The sequence below is a fragment of the Lolium rigidum genome, chromosome 1 (assembly GCF_022539505.1).
Source record: "Lolium rigidum isolate FL_2022 chromosome 1, APGP_CSIRO_Lrig_0.1, whole genome shotgun sequence".
Lineage (NCBI taxonomy): Eukaryota > Viridiplantae > Streptophyta > Magnoliopsida > Poales > Poaceae > Lolium > Lolium rigidum.
Genome location: NC_061508.1, coordinates 8,144,790 through 8,160,729, shown reverse-complemented (window position 1 = coordinate 8,160,729; position 15,940 = coordinate 8,144,790). Strand labels below are relative to the sequence as shown.

General features: G+C 42.4%; 2 long non-coding RNA genes across 2 annotated transcripts; one reads left to right on the top strand and one right to left on the bottom strand.

Moving 5' to 3' along the window:
• Positions 1-12,530: 12,530 nt before the first annotated feature.
• On the top strand, positions 12,531-14,378 carry LOC124666982. The gene is made up of 2 exons (XR_006991101.1): positions 12,531-12,644; positions 13,915-14,378. It is a non-coding gene; the product is annotated as an uncharacterized LOC124666982 (long non-coding RNA).
• Positions 14,379-14,598: 220 nt separating this feature from the next.
• LOC124666974 lies at positions 14,599-15,528 on the bottom strand. The gene is made up of 2 exons (XR_006991098.1): positions 15,402-15,528; positions 14,599-15,223 (listed from the first exon to the last, which is right to left on the bottom strand). It is a non-coding gene; the product is annotated as an uncharacterized LOC124666974 (long non-coding RNA).
• Between the last annotated feature and the right edge of the window lie 412 nt (positions 15,529-15,940).

The following is a 15,940-nucleotide window of genomic DNA, read 5'->3' as shown; positions in this document are numbered from 1 at the left end:
GTAAGTGATTTATTTATTTAATTTGAGAAGTCGTTCATTGTCCGCAGATTATAATCTTTTGTGCGCTATATTATGCAGATCGAAGATGCTCGAATGCAAAAGGGACGATATCACAGACATTGGGTTCATTGACCCGCACACAATGCATGTTAAAACCATAGAGAATCCCCTCTATAACAAGGATACACCGCAGACTTTGCTAAGGTTTTTGAAGCGACAACGTGACAAAAAGCTAATACTTTGGCCTTACAACTTCGACTGAGTCTTACTGTCTTATAACACATTATATTTTGCTCACCGTATGTCAAAATTTTAACTAATGACTTATGTATATGACACTACATATTGAAACGTGCGTAGGTTTCACTTTATTCTTCTCGTCATCAATTTGGAAATTGGAGAAGTTGAAGTCTTGGACTCACTAAGCAAAAAAAAGGATCTATACTTGTCTTGTTTTTTAATGCTCAGAAGGTAATTTTAATTCTTATCGGTTTGTTTCATTAATTTCCTTCTTTGAACTAATTGATGACTCTTTTATGCATTTTCTTTTGTCGAGCAGCGTATGGCAAACTTTCATCAAGGAAGATACGTCCCGTGAATGGACACCGAAGCTGCGATGGCGTGCGAAAGTAAGTAGTACTACCTAGGTCCACACACCTTTTAATTATCATACTTGACTATTGTTTGATTGAATTATATTCTTGTAAAGAAATGCCCGCAATAACCTCCGGGAACCGATCTCTGTGGATTCTTCGTTTGCGAGTACATCCGCAGAATTATCAACGAGAGAACGAATAATGAAAGAAATAAAGAGGTACAAAAACAATCTTCACAAATTTGTTTTGTTATCATAAGTTGTGCTGAGTTTCAGTAATAGTTGTTTCATGTATTCATTTGTATCTTATTCTTTTATAGTTGGCAAGAAAGCGGAACAAGCTCTCAATCGATGACCGCTTCATAGCAATAGGCGAGGAATTGGCGGGATTTTTCCTTCGGGACGTCATACCACCACTCGCAGAGTTCCACTATGAATGAAGATGTACATGTTACATATATAGTTGACTCGAAGAGTACCACTATGCTACATGTAATAGACATATATAGAGTACGCCTCGGAGAGTACCACTATGCATGAAGATCGATCTTCATGCATAGTGCTACTTAATTTGCGATCTTATGCAATAACATGTGTGTTATATTATATGCACCAACTTGCTATGCATCATCTTGATCTTCATGTACTACCTAAACCCAAACGCGTTTCTAGTGCATCGACGCGATATGAAACAAACCGATATCCCTAAACCCCTCCAAAAACCCTAAAAAACCAATTCTCTGCCGCGGCAGAGATTTGGGCAAATTCCCTGCCGCGGGGGGAACCTTTGGTACCGGTTCGTATTACCAACCGGTACCAAAGATCCTTAGCCCTGAGCTCTCCCGGTGGCCCACGTGGAGGCCCCTTTTATACCGGTTCGTAAGCAACCGGTACGAAAGGGTGGGGGGCTTTAGTGCCGGATAATTAATACCGGTTGCTCAACCGGTACTAAAGCCCCTCTGGAACCGGTACTGATAAGAGATTTTCTACTAGTGTTTATCAATTTCATTTTACAAAATTATTCCTTTTGAGTAACACCTTATTTTCCAGCAACATCATGTATTTTTCTTCCCTATTTTTAGCGGGATTTTCTACTTTCAGAAGTATGCATGTAGAGATCTAGCATGGCCATGCATCATGTCCAAATGCATAGACTTAAGAGTAAACTGTCGTTGTAAGCTTCCATGTAAAACTATCAGGTTCATCAGTTAAATGGACAGCTATTATCATCAGTTAAATTGACCGCTACTAATCTCTGGCATAAGTTCAGCCATGTGCACTTATTACCAGTTGAACTTCTCCTAAAACCAATATTTAGAGGAGTTTGTGATAAATCTGCAACCAAGACGTCTTGTGGTGTGCAATGTTATATAGCGAGAGTGGAAAAATGGAGGCCGAGCTACATGTAGCTTTTATTTTAAAAAATTCGAAAATCATAGTTTTAAGTTTTAAAAAATTCTGAAAATAATTCCTAGATGTAGCCAATGATGGAATCTACAAACATGAAAAATCTCAATGTGAAATTCTAAGTAATTTAGGCTACACAAAAATGATAAATGTGTGGATCTGAGAATAGTGAACATTGCACATTTCAAAACTATAAAACCTGTCAGATTTTTTCATCTTTGTGTAGTCTACAATACAAAGAATTTCACATTAAGATTTTGCACGTTTGTAGATTTCATTATTGTCTACATCCAGGATTTTTTCACATTTTGTTTTTAAACTTAAAACTATGATTTTTGAATTTTTTAAAATAAAAGGCTACATTTAGCTCGGCCTCCGTTTGCAATTTTCGTGGATATTACTAGCTAGAGGTGTTTCCCCCATCCACGTCGTATCTTCCCAGAACTTAGTAATCCCCATTCAAAATTAAGTGTTTCATGTCTACATTCGAACGTATGTAGACACTAAAATGCGTCTAGGTACATGAAATATAGATAAATCCGAGTCATTTAATTTTGGATGGAGGAAGTACCTTTTTCATCCCTAATTCTTTAAAAAAAACATCTTCTAGAAAAAAAATCTTACATGTATCATCCCTTTCCAGAAAAGGATTCAATTGGTTTAGCATGTTTCCTGGATAGGGTTTTATTTTTAAATATATGTTATGACGCAAGTCCTCCACACTCTTCCTTGTTTAAAATTTAGAAAGTTATTTACTTAATAAATAAAAAATAGTTCTAGTACTTTAATACCAAAGCCTCCCAGATCTTTTGATTTGCAAATTATATCTCACTTGGTAAGCTGATATTTCTTTTCAGTATGATCTTTATGTAAAAAAAACTTGGTCCAAAAAGAATCTAGTCTTTTCTTGCCCCTTTGGATATCTGAAGAAAAGAAAACTAACCTGAGAATCAACCTATTGTTTGGTTAGGAGGGCAATGGCACCTCCAGCACACCAGGGATCAGTCCCCTGATTTGACACTTTGATGTCTCATAAAAGGTGAAATATTCTCTAGCGAGAGTCCACTAGTGGAAAACAGGCCTTTTGATCCGGGTGGTTAGGGCCTTTTGTCGCGGGCGGCCAGCCGCGACAAGCAAGGCGCGATAAAAGGGAGGCCTTTTATCCCGGGTCGCTTACGACCCGCGACATAAGGTCCACCACGTGGCAGCCGCGGGGCGCGCAGGGCACAGCCCTTTTGTCGCGGGCGGTATTACCACCCGCGACAAAAGGCCCTCTACGTGGCGCGCGCACAACGCTTCGCTTTAGGGTTTGAGGGGTGCAGCACCCCTCCCCCCGCCACCGACCGCCTATTATTTCATTTTTTTCGTTCGAAAATAAAAGTTGCATATATTTGTACGCTACTAGAAGTTGTACACATTCATTCATTATATATATATATAGATCGATCAAACAAATATTGGAAGCGAAGTCGATTCCCCTTACACATATTCGTAGGTTCCCTACATATATATATACATGGAGCTCACGATCGACAAACGGTACTAACGACCGTCTATTTGGAGGTAGAACAACTATTTGGACTAAACAAGCCTTTGTTGTTTATTACTTCTCTAACCAAAAGTCCCGCCAGCTTCCTCCGCGATTCCTAGTGCGTGTTCCTTTGGTTGGAGTCTCGTCCCGTATGAAGTCGACCTATATACGAAAATGAGATGAGTATGACTATATCAGTCTTGATAACGAAATATTGATGATAATAAATAAAGTTGTGAATGTTATTGCTTACGTTGAATTTATTTCTGTTCTGCTTCTCGATGGTTAACATGCGAATGGACTCGCAAACGTAGTATCCACATAGATTCGTCCCTTGTGGCTGTCGGGGGCACGCTACGAGAGTAAATGTTAGCTTCTTTGCAAAGGTAATGTCCTTATGAACATTCTTCAAAGCTTGCCAAGCCCTGCCATGCAAAAGAATGATTGAATGAGTGGATAATTAATTGATATCTCACGAAAGATAAAGCGCGGCGATGAAGGAAATTACACTTGGAGCAACTTCGCAAGTCCTGGAACCCGTCCAGGCCTCTACTCAGTGGGTCTCTTACTTCAACTACTCCCTTATCAGGTTGAATGTCTAGTAGAATCCAGTGGAAACTGCACATGTTATGCATATACGTCAGGAATTACACTTAACATCGAGTAAGAAAAATTGAATGTGCATAAAAGATCATTAAGACTCTCACTCGTAGTTGTAAGGAAACAATATTGAATCACAGAAATATTGCTGCCCCAAAAACCTTAGTAGGTTTCCCCCGTATCTTCGCGTTTATGCTTCACCGTTTCAACATGTATTTTATCCGGGTCAACAAACCCAACATTGATAATATTATTACTTTTGCACTCACCGATCTTCAGTCCGCAAAAGAGAACCCATAAGATATAATGAGTATATATATGCAATGAAAACGAACATGAACTGAATGAAAATGAACTTATATGTAGTTAACAACTTACAAGCAATAGCAACTCATGAGAGATTTGTCGAGGGCTTCTAGATTGAATAACCGCAGTAGTTCATTCATCTCAATATGGATCTCCTCCTTTCGGTAGTAATATTCCCATGGTATACTCGCCACGATGTACATTTTTTTCTCCTTGCATGCATCAAGGTACCACCGATGCAAATTCCGCATATGTGTTGGCATTTTATGCAGCTGCTCTCGCTGACCAAGTCGGCCCCGTAGACAAATTGAGGAGCTATATCAGCAGTGGGTATTGCAAAGCATTCGATGCGGCACAGCAATTCCTCCACGGTAACTCGAACAAGCAGCCGCCAGCCTTGCAGCTCTTCTTCCATATCGATACCACCATGATGTTCCCGGTACAGCTTGGGAACATTAAGCACTTTGAGTGCTCGGGATCGATTGTTTGGGCTGAGCACCGAGGAGGGGAACTTCCTTTCTCTTTTGCCTTTTGTCGTTTGCTTGGCCTTGAGGGGTGCACTTGTTGAAGTTGACTTATTCTCGCTTGCACTTCTAGCCGATGATTTGCTCGTGCCGGCAATGTCCTTCTCCTTAGCCTTTTCAGCCGTCTTTTGGTCAATTACCTTCGCAAGAGTGCGTGTATAGTCATCCTTCTTCTCGTGTAACTCATACTGCGATGGTGTGTTCAGAAAACTAGTAGCATATTCTATTTGCTTCTCGGTGTATGGCTCAGGCGCTGGAGGTTTTGGCTTATGGAAATGATCATAGTTGTGTTTCGCAACAGCGGCCGCATTTTCCTCGACAGTAAGATCCCAAGGACGGGGGGGAGGAACCTTTGGTACTTTTGGGAGGGGCGACCTCTTGGGGATAGGACTCTTGAAACGCTTCCGGCTGGGTGCATTCCGAGTCTTAGTGGGCGGCGGCGGCGGCGCTGGAGATGGAGATGGACTACCGATGTCGTGGTCGACGTCGTACCCACGGGGTGATGGTGGCGACATGTGATCAGTAGGAGGAGGTGATGGTGGCCTGCGATCACCTGGAGGAGGTGATGGTGACCTGCTGGGACGACCGGTACTAGGTGCTACCCAGCCGGCAGCCTCGATGTTCTTCTTTTCCCGCAGAATGATTTCTCCCGACGACCTCTCTCGAGTGTAAGCCCCCCATCACCTCCAGGGATATGGAGCTCCAATGTCTCCCATCGACGGGACAACCGAATCCACCCCGACACGAGCATAGCCAGCTGGAATCGGATTGCCATGCCATGTTGCCGCTCACCTTCGGGTCCAAATGCCGGTAAGACATAGCCGACCGCCACCTTAACGTAAACCTTCCCGAACACCTCATGGAGATCACAAGGTGTTTGCTCCTTGATTCCATCCAAGGGGTCGCCAGGACCGGCATCTATCATCATCCGTGTAGGAGGGGCCTCCGAGTCGGCCACGCTCGTTGTCTCGTCGCTGAGATATTTCAGCGGTATTATCTCGGCGGGCGCTGTCCTTTTAGTTCATTTATCTCCCGCCGCCGCCGCTGAAGCTCCCGCTGCCGCTGGTCAAGTCGGCGTTGGAACTCGGCCATCCGGTCATTCTCGCACCTCCAGCTGGCGTTGTTTAGCTCTCGCTCGGCTTCTATAAGTCTCCGCGTCGGCCGGAAACCCAAGCGACCACGGAACACTAGGGCCGAAGCCTCTTGTTCGTCCTCCCTTCTCGAGATTACCGAGGACAAGCGTCGCAAGTCTTTCTCTCTATCGGGAGCAAACTTTAGTTTTCCCGCCTTTATATCCGTCGTCACTTCAATCCATTTTTGCCTCGGGTACCCTAACCCCGGTGTCACTTTCAACAATGTTTCCTGTCTTCATGTCATACTCACAGCCCATGCGCGAGGAACCAATTTCGAGCCCTTATGTCCCATCCTTCTCGCGTGGGTTCCGGAGTGATCCCGTTCAGCTCCATCTCAGCCTCTTGTGCATCCCACTTAGGCATGGCTCTTCCGTAGCCCCCTCGCCCCGTATGATGGTGATACTTCTTCTCGCTTGCATTCTTCTTGTTTTTCGCCGACAGTGTTCACAGCCTCCTCTCCGATTCTTTGTACCTCACAAATTCTTCCCGCTTATGCTCCTGCTTCGCTAGGTAGTTCTCGAATAATGGAGGCTTCTTGTCTTTCTTATAATTTTTCCATAACCGGTTCTTATACGCCCGAAAAGTTCCCCCATCTTCTTAAGAGCCCATTTCTTCACTAGCTCTCGCTGCTTAGCATTCTCGTACTCCGATCCCAAATCCGGCAAAGTGAAATGTGCCATCGGTCTCCGAAAAGTGTGTCTTTGTACCTATCGGCAACCTGATTTTCGGACACATTCTTCGTCTTGTTCCATTCTCTGACAGTGATCGGGACACGATCTCTAACCACAACTCCGCACTGATTTTTGAACTTCACTCCGACATTCTCGGGTACCACCGGTTGGCCTTCCGGTGATATAGCTTCAATTGTGAAGTGGTCTTTCTTGGTCAACTTCTTTGCCGGGCCTTCAGGTGACAGTCATGGGACTTCAGGTTCTGGAATTTTTTCTCCTTCATATTTACTATCCCCTTTATATTCGACGAGAAACCAGACGGAACCTTGATACTGAATAGGGCTTCAAAAAAGATCTCCTTCTCTTGTTTGGTAAGAGCATAGCTGGCAGTGCCCTACAAACTGCTCTGGATGATTGCCGTTTCGTCCTTTATGAAGTTCCTGGTCCTCCCGTGCTTCTGTTGTATCTTTTGTCTTTCCATACACGCCCAGAAAACCTAGAATATTCACACAAAGATTCTTGGTCAGGTGCATCACGTCGATTGCAGAGCGGACTTCCAGGACTTTCCAATATTCTAGCTCCCAGAAAATAGATTTCTTCTTCCACATGGGCGCGTGTCCGTCATCGTCTTTCGGAACAGGTCGACTGCTCGGACCCTTTCCAAAGATAACATTTAAATCCTTGACCATGTCAAATATATCAGCACCACTACGGGGACAGGCTTCGGACGGCGGTCTCGCCTCGCTATCGAAATGCTTGCCTTTTTTCCTTAAGGGATGCTTGCGCGGAAGGAAACGACGATTGAATGGGTACACAACTTTTCTCGCTTTTTCCCAAATATTTACTTTCGAGCCTCATCTAAACAAGTGTGTGCATGCATTGTATCCTTTGTTCGTCTGTCCCGAAATGTTACCGAGAGCAGGCCAATCATTGATGGTTACGAATAGCAACGCTCGTAGGTCAAATTCTTGCTCCGTGTGCTCATCCCACACACGTACACCTGGTTTGGCCCACAACTCCAAAAGTTCATCGACTAATGGCCTTAGGTACACATCAATGTCGTTGCCCGGTTGCTTTGGGCCTTGGATAAGCACTCGGCATCATAATGAACTTCCGCTTCATGCACAACCAAGGAGGAAGGTTGTAGATACATAGAGTCACGGGCCGTGTGCCGTGATCGCAGCTCTGCTCCCCAAAAGGATTCATGCCATCTCGTACTTAGACCAAAGTATAAGTTCCTTGCCTCACCTGCAAAATCCGGAACTCTCTCCCGATGTTTCTCCACCGCCGACCATCAGCGGGGTGCCTCAACATCGCGTCTTTCTTACGTTCTTCCATGTGCCATCGCAACAACTTGGCATGCTCTTTGTTTCTGAACAAACGTTTCAACCGTGGTATTATTGGAGCATACCACATCACCTTCGCAGAACCCTCTTCCCGGGTGGCTCGCCCTCAACATCACCAGGGTCATCTTTTCTGATCTTATACCGCAATGCACCACATATCGGGCATTTATTCAAATTCTCGTACTTCTCACCGCGGTAGAGGATACAATCATTAATGCATGCATGTATCTTCCGCACATCTAATCCTAGAGGGCGGACAAGCTTCTTTGCTTCATATGTACCGACGGGCAATTCATTATTTCTTGGAAACAACTTCTTTAATATTATCATCAATTTCTCAAATCCCGAGTCAGTCACACCGACCTCCGCCTTCCATTTCAGCAATTCCAATATGCTACCCAGCTTTCTATGCCCATCTTCACAACCTCGGGTACAACAATTTGTGGTGGTCCTCTAACATCTTGTCGAACCGCAACCTCTCCTTATCCGTGTCACGCTCTCTTCTTGCATCGAAATGGCCCGACGAAGATCATCATCAACGGGATCATCTGATGCCTGTTCTTCACCTCCTTCTTCTTCATTGTCGTCCATTGCGGTATCAAAGCATTCAGAGAACATAGATCGGTACTTCTCATCATTATCTTCTTCCTCATCGCCGTCTTCCATCATAACCCCTTCTTCTCCGTGCTTGGTCCAAACATTATAGCTGGACATGAACCCAAACCGAAGCAGGTGGCTCTTAATATCTCTTGAGCAAGAGTAATCCTTCTCGTTCTTACATTTTAGACATGGACAGCACATAAAACCTTGCTTCGACTTGTTGGCCTCGGCCACAAGCAGGAAAGAATTCACGCCCCTCTCGAAAGCGGGAGCACATCGGTTACCGTACATCCATGGATGACTCATCCGCATCATAAATACAATTATATATGTATCAGATGCAATCACCTTGCTAAAATTAGTATTGTACGGACTATGCATATATATATAGTCGAGAAAATAGTTGCTAACCTTTTTGGATCAAAAAGAGGAGAAATCTATCAAATAAAACCAAGTGGCATCCCTCTCACAAGCATTCCATCAAACACCTCTTGTGCACATGTAGAAAAAATGAGCTAGCATACACCTCCACCTTCACCACCAAGGAAAAAATGAGGTGGGGGGTGGCTGGCTGCTTCTATATATATAGGGGGGACATTTTGTCGCGGGCCGTATTACGGCCCGCGACAAAAGGGTGGCCACGTCGCTCCTACCCCTTTTGTCGCGGGTCGTAATACGGCCCGCGACAAAAGGCCGCGACAAAAGCCTCCGCACGCTCCACATGGTTTCGGGCGACGTGGCCAGGCCATTTGTCGCGGGTGCAGGCGCGCCCGCGACAAAAGGCTCCCACGGAAGCCCTGTTTTCCACTAGTGGTCGATGGTCTGACAGATAGCGAGACGTCTGTGGTGACTTTTACTCAATATCAAGACCCATCAGATTAGCTTTTTTTTTACTCGATTTCTTGCAGATGCTCATAGAGGTAGGATGCACATGCGTACGTTTATAGAGATGAATGTATGAGGTATTGTGAACGTATGTGCATGTACAATGTTTCGTAAAAAAAAAACTAAACATTGGCATGCTTATCAGAACAGAGTTTATCCAAACAAGTCTATCTATATACGAGAGTAACTTGCTCCATTCTCGGCTAGTATTTGCCACTACTAGTACCCCGATCCAGCGAGATGATGGCTTCCAGTCTGCTCAGTTCCCTCTACTGGAGTCGCAGTCGAATCGGCAAACGAGGACAGACGAATGTGACGCACGCTAATTGTCTGCCGCATTCACAAAAGATACTGATAAAAAGAAGTTGGTCGCGGCCGGTTAGCGACGACTATTCTTCTCGGGCTGATATCATCGTGCACGTCAAGAAAGGTGAGGGATCCGAATGATGCTAGTACCTAGAGTAGTGTTTCTTTGCAGGAAAACTTGGTCCAAAGGTACGTACGATCTATACCAAGGGTGGTGGTGGTGACTGGTGAGTGTGGGTGGGGTTGACAAGAGAATGTTCACAATGCTTTTTTTTGGTCGCATGTATTGGTGTAAATGAGGACAAAAATCTAGTTGTGCAACAACCGTTCGTCGTGTTAGGTGACCAGGGTCGCATGTATGGGTCTCGCAGCCTTACTTGCTTGAAAACGGAAGTGAACTTTGAGGTTGAAGCACAACAGCCATAAGCGTCTCTGCCCCCAAAAAGAAAGACCACGTACGTTATGGTAGACAAGCGAAGAAATAAATCCAGGTGTGGAATCGTCAAAAGAGTTTTGGAATTTCGCGTTCAGGAATCAGTTCGTCGGCTGGTGCAAGACACCGAGTGCTGGTCATGATCGCCGAGAAAGAAACGGGAGTGCTGGCTGCGCGGCCAAAAAGGAGAAAGAGGTGGAAAAAGATGGTAGGGGAACGGAGGTTGGGAAACCGTAGGACAATATGAGGAGACGGTATCAGTTTTCACGAGATTCAGTATGATTCCTAGGTACCTTCTAAAGCACAAATCGGGCTGACAAGGTTTTTATTTTTTGAGGGTAAGTGACTCCTTTTTATTAGACTTGTTTTACAAGATCTTTTACCACTCACTAGAAAGGAGAGGTATGATTTAAGTCAACGGTTAGGATTTAGGGAGATAGATTAAGTCCAATAGCCGAACAACACGTAGATAATGAAAAAAAGAAGATAATAGTATTCGGCCCAGCCCAGGCGTCTGCCTAATCGGTTGCCCAAGGAGGCGGCGTCCAGAAGGGGCACGCCTACTCCTGGGAAATCCTATACACCGACCAGGTTGGTGCCTACCAGGCACCGCACACCCTGGTCGGGTATTGGGCCTGGCCCATTTTCATATTTTTTCTTTTTTTCGTTTTCGTTTTCTGTTTCTGTTTTTTCTTTTTTATTTTTTCTTTTTTCCTTTTCTTTTATGTTTATTTTTCTTTTTGTTCAAAATCGAAAAAGTTTAAATTTGAAAATAGTTCAAATTCGAAAACGTTCAAATTTGAAAAGTGCTCAAAACGAAAAATGTTCAAGCTAAAAATTGTTCGTATCCGAAAAATGTTCAAATTTTGGGAAAAACCGATATCGTTCAAATTTAGAAATTCGTTTAAATTTCGAAATCTGTTCAAAATTTGAAAATTTGTTCAAATTTTTAAAAATGTTCGGGATTTAAAATTATCTATATTTTTAAAAAATGTTTAAATTTTGAATTTGTTCAGATTTGAAAAACGTTCAAATATTTTTTAAGAAACCTCAAAAATTATTTTGGTTTTCCAAAAAACGTTTAGATTTAAAAATGCAAAAATAAAACAAAGGAAAGAAAAGGTGTACCTGATGGGCCGCGGCCCATGAAACTGCTGCCTGCCCGTGGGGGTGCGGTGGCTTGTTTCGACCGACCAGGTCGGCAGAAAGCACCTCCCCTACTCCTCGCCTTAAGCGGCGATCGGGTAGGCTTCTGCTCAGGAATTCAGATGGTCCGGAGTATGATGGGCCCGGCCCATGTTAGATACATGCACCAGTTTATGTACATTCGAGAGTTGATCACGTTTGTATCTGTTTGCTCCGGTTCTCTGGAGTTTTTTTTTTAAATCGAATTTTGAAGAAGTGTTTAAATTTGAAAACTGCTTAACATTTGAAAAAGAAAATCAGATTTTGAAAAGTTTAAATTCGAAAAATGTTCAAACATGAAAATTGTTCAGATCTAAAAAATGTTCAAAATAAAAAAAATTTAAATTTAAAAATTGTTCAAATGTGAAAAATGTTAAATTTTGTAAATTTGAAAATTTGGAAAATTGTTCAAACTTCAAAAATAAATATGAAAATAGTTAAAACTAAAAAAATTCAGCTTTAAAATTGTTCAAAATGAAAAATGTTCAAAGTTTAAAATTGTACAAATTCGAAAAAAATCAAATCTAAAAAATTTCAAACTTGGAAAAAAGTTAAATTCTAAAAGTTCAGAATTTAAAAAGTTCAAACAAAAAAACGTTCGACAAAACCAGGAACTGGAGAGGAAAAACTAGTTGAAAAAAAAACGAAAGAAAAAGGGAAAACAGAAGAAAATCCGAAGGGAAACTCCTGCCCTCGCTAATGGGCCGGCCCAGCCTACCGCGCTCTGAGCGGAGCGAAGAATAGCTCCCGCTATGAGCGGGAAATAGGTTTCGCCGTCCAGAAGCGAGCGTCGCCGCCGAGCAGGGATGCCACCAACTCATCCGCTCTGCTGCCACAACTCCGTCGAGCCGCGTGCGTCACAGGCTCCGCCTCCACATCGACCAGGGCCGCCGCCGCCTCATCCGCTGCCGCAACTCCGTCGCCGCCTGCGCCGCTGCCTCCGCCCCCACATCGAGCAAGGACGCCACTGCCTCGTCCGCTCCGCTGCCACAACTCCACCGCCTCCACGTCACAGAAGGCCCCTTCCCATTCGGTCGGGCACGCCCCCACCAGCTCGGCCCTGTCCTGCATCGCTGCTGTAATCCTCTGTTGCTCTTGTCTTGGATGTGGTAGCAGGTTCAGGTACGCAACACAGCAGAAACATTCCTCTTTCAATCTGATAGTTATTAGCCAAATTCAGGCAACTAGGAGTATGTTCCTACATGAATTTAATTGCAGCAGTAGAATTTTAGATTTTGGAAAATATGAGCCACAAAAACGAGATTTAGATATTGTAAATCTTTTAGAGCCAGATATCTTTTGCAGCCCATTCTATCTGCATGCTCAAGAATTAATCTTGCTCTATGAAGAAGAAATCTTTTACTGATACTGGGGACAATTTAGCACTGTATTTAGTAGCCACCTTAGCCAGTACATTTAACAACAAGCAAGCGTAAGCCTTACTATCCGCCTTACTATCCTGCATTTTCATGTCGCCAATATAAATATTTTTCCATTCTCCATGCAAGGACACAGTTGGAACTAAAAAAGCATGGTTGATACATTAATACTCCTCAATCCCAGCTAGAATTTCAAGAATCGGAAACGAGATGAAGGGTAAGGGAAAATCATATTCGTGAAGTTGCGATGATTACCAAGAACCGTAAGGATTTTGTTGAAAAATATGAATCAAACATTTCAATATATATTGTTTTCCTATAAATGTTTAACTACATGTAGCATACTTCCTACTACAAGAATGACCGCCGTGCATGTTAAAATGTGTAAAGGGTTTAACAGATAATATCAACTAAAGAAGACTGATTTCGGTTTGGAAATCGGATGAGCATACTTTTTTATCCTATGAAAAATGTGTTACTGTTCTCTGGAAATATCCTTTCTTCATCTGAAAGTTCATCCACCTAAGTGATATTTTTTTCAGGAGAAAAGCCCATAAGATCCTCCATTTCCTGCAATAACAAATAAAAGCGTTGACATAAAGTTAGTCTCACATATTGCATGGACCAAAGTAGTCTACAAAATGTATTTAGAATAAACTGAAATGATGAACTAGCTGTCTGTCTTCAACTACTTCAACCAACTGAGGTGTGCTCTTCAGGTTTACATCAGCCAATAGTTGTATCAGTAGTCATTGTGAAAATAGGTTGTAACTGATAGTTCCATCGATACAATAGCCACAATGTTGCCCACACAAACAGAATGAGGAGCTTTCTTAAAGCAAATAGTGCAGAAGGTAAAAACTTGCCTACGAAAGTATAATTGTTTTGGCAATGAAGAAACAATATATTTTACTGATAGATTTGTCCTCATGAGTGAAGTATATCATAAGGATGTTTTTGGTAAGACATGATGTACTTGACTAGTAACATGAATCTTATTTTTGTGATTGCAGTTTTCACACATGGATGGTCAAGGCGTTGGCGAGGAGCGTGAAGAGTATCGCATCATGATTAGCAAGACCTTAAGAAGTGAGGAGGAAGGATATCAGTTCTGCAATGAGTATCGGATGAGACCACTAGCTCGTATATATGGCTGCATGAGATTTAACTAAATTTGTGTTACAATTCAACTCCAGGTTCTGATGAATGATGTTGGTCAGGTGATGGTCTGTGCAAGTTGAGTTTTGTAAGACTATACTGTCTGATTGTGCTTCGGCGGAGTCATCATTCCAGAAAAGGGCTGGCATGTGTACATATGTACAATTCACATAGAAATTAGCTTATTCTGTGATATACTTCCCGAATTTTGAGCAATCAGATGAGTTTGCGTCCTGTATTAGAAGGATTGTGTGTGATGTATACTGTTGTAAATGATTGTAACCACATTGTTTTGCTCATGAATAAAGTTATCTCTGTGTGTTGTGAGAAATTTTGTACACAACTTTGTTATGTTTTGAGTTCTGTGGTAGGTTCCCAGCCTGCTACTGCAACATGTAATTTGTTAAATTCGAATGATATTCCAATAGCTCCATACAAAAACATCAGGGCCACAGGATACATACTATTTCTGCTGCTACTCTACTCAACAGACACCAAGTCACATCAATAATAGAAGACCAAATTGACGAGTGAAAATGAACGGAAGCTAGTTTGAAAAAACAAAACCATCATCCACAGCATAACTTTAGTACATCAACTGTAAAGAATAACATGATAAAACCATGGGTTCACGCTCGTTTTAGTACACCAACTTGTACAAGTTTTGTTGCAGAAGGCACCATTTGGTTGCCGATCTTTGCACAATCGCCCTCGTTCTCACTATAGTTTTGCTTGGACAATTGCAAGTATCATGAAATACTATCTGCTTGCAAGCAGTCTTGCACAAACGTTTGACCATTACCTTTGATTCTTTGATTCTCCTCCTTGGTCTCCTTTCCTCTCTTTATTTGTTTGCATCTCCACACAGTACGGACATCAGTCGGAGGATGTATATTAACTTCTGTAGGAATGTTGCAACCAGTAACAGCCTCATATTCGTTTTGCCTAGTGTTTTTGGTAGCTACAGGGACCATTTGGTCGAGAGACGCCTCAATGTTGAACACACTTGATGTAAGAAGTCTAAGCCTTCATTTGAGTGGACTGCCTTTTGTATCTGATCTTCCATGGTATGCGTATAGTAAAAACTTTCTTTCTCATGCCGCATTCATTGAATTAATGAGCTTGTCTTCTAGCAGGTTCTCTTGTTCATCATAAACACTCCCCCTAAAATAAAAAAACATTGTTAGTCATACGACTTCTGAACAAATAAGAAATCAATTGTATCCATTATTTTCCCTTTTTGCATCTTTTCTGCCATATATTCATAAGGTAGTATGGCAGGGTACTTTAACAAAAATGATCAACCAAAATTGTCAGCAATGATACGAAGTTCTCTTCTCACCTTGGAGATACATGGCAAACTAATGGTACATTACTTATCATCTCTTTGAAATTTCCACTACAAGAAAAGTAAAATTTAAACGCTTTGTCCTTGACCACAAGAAAATAAGAAACAACACAGGTACAGAAAATTATCATCCTGCAATGATAACAGCACGGTGGCATCCCTCACATATTGTCAATGTACGATGATGCTCCTCTCTTCCTTCTGGTAGATATATAATTCCCAAAGATAGTCGCTAGTATTTGACACTACCTCGATTCAGGTTTGTTAAGCCTCGGAGTACATAGTGTCTAACTGCGAGTTTCCTGATATTTTTTGACAAACTAAATTACTCACAATTTGATATTCTGAAATTGTTATATCTTGACGTGAATTATGTCATCGCAGGAACAGATCATGGCTTATTTAAACATATGTTGTATTTTGATAGGATCAATATAATGGCTTGTACTGTAAATGTACCTTAACCACCGCTGCAATTAGTATGATGCAGGTTCTAAAGTAATAAGACTATAAAACAGACACAGAGCTCATCA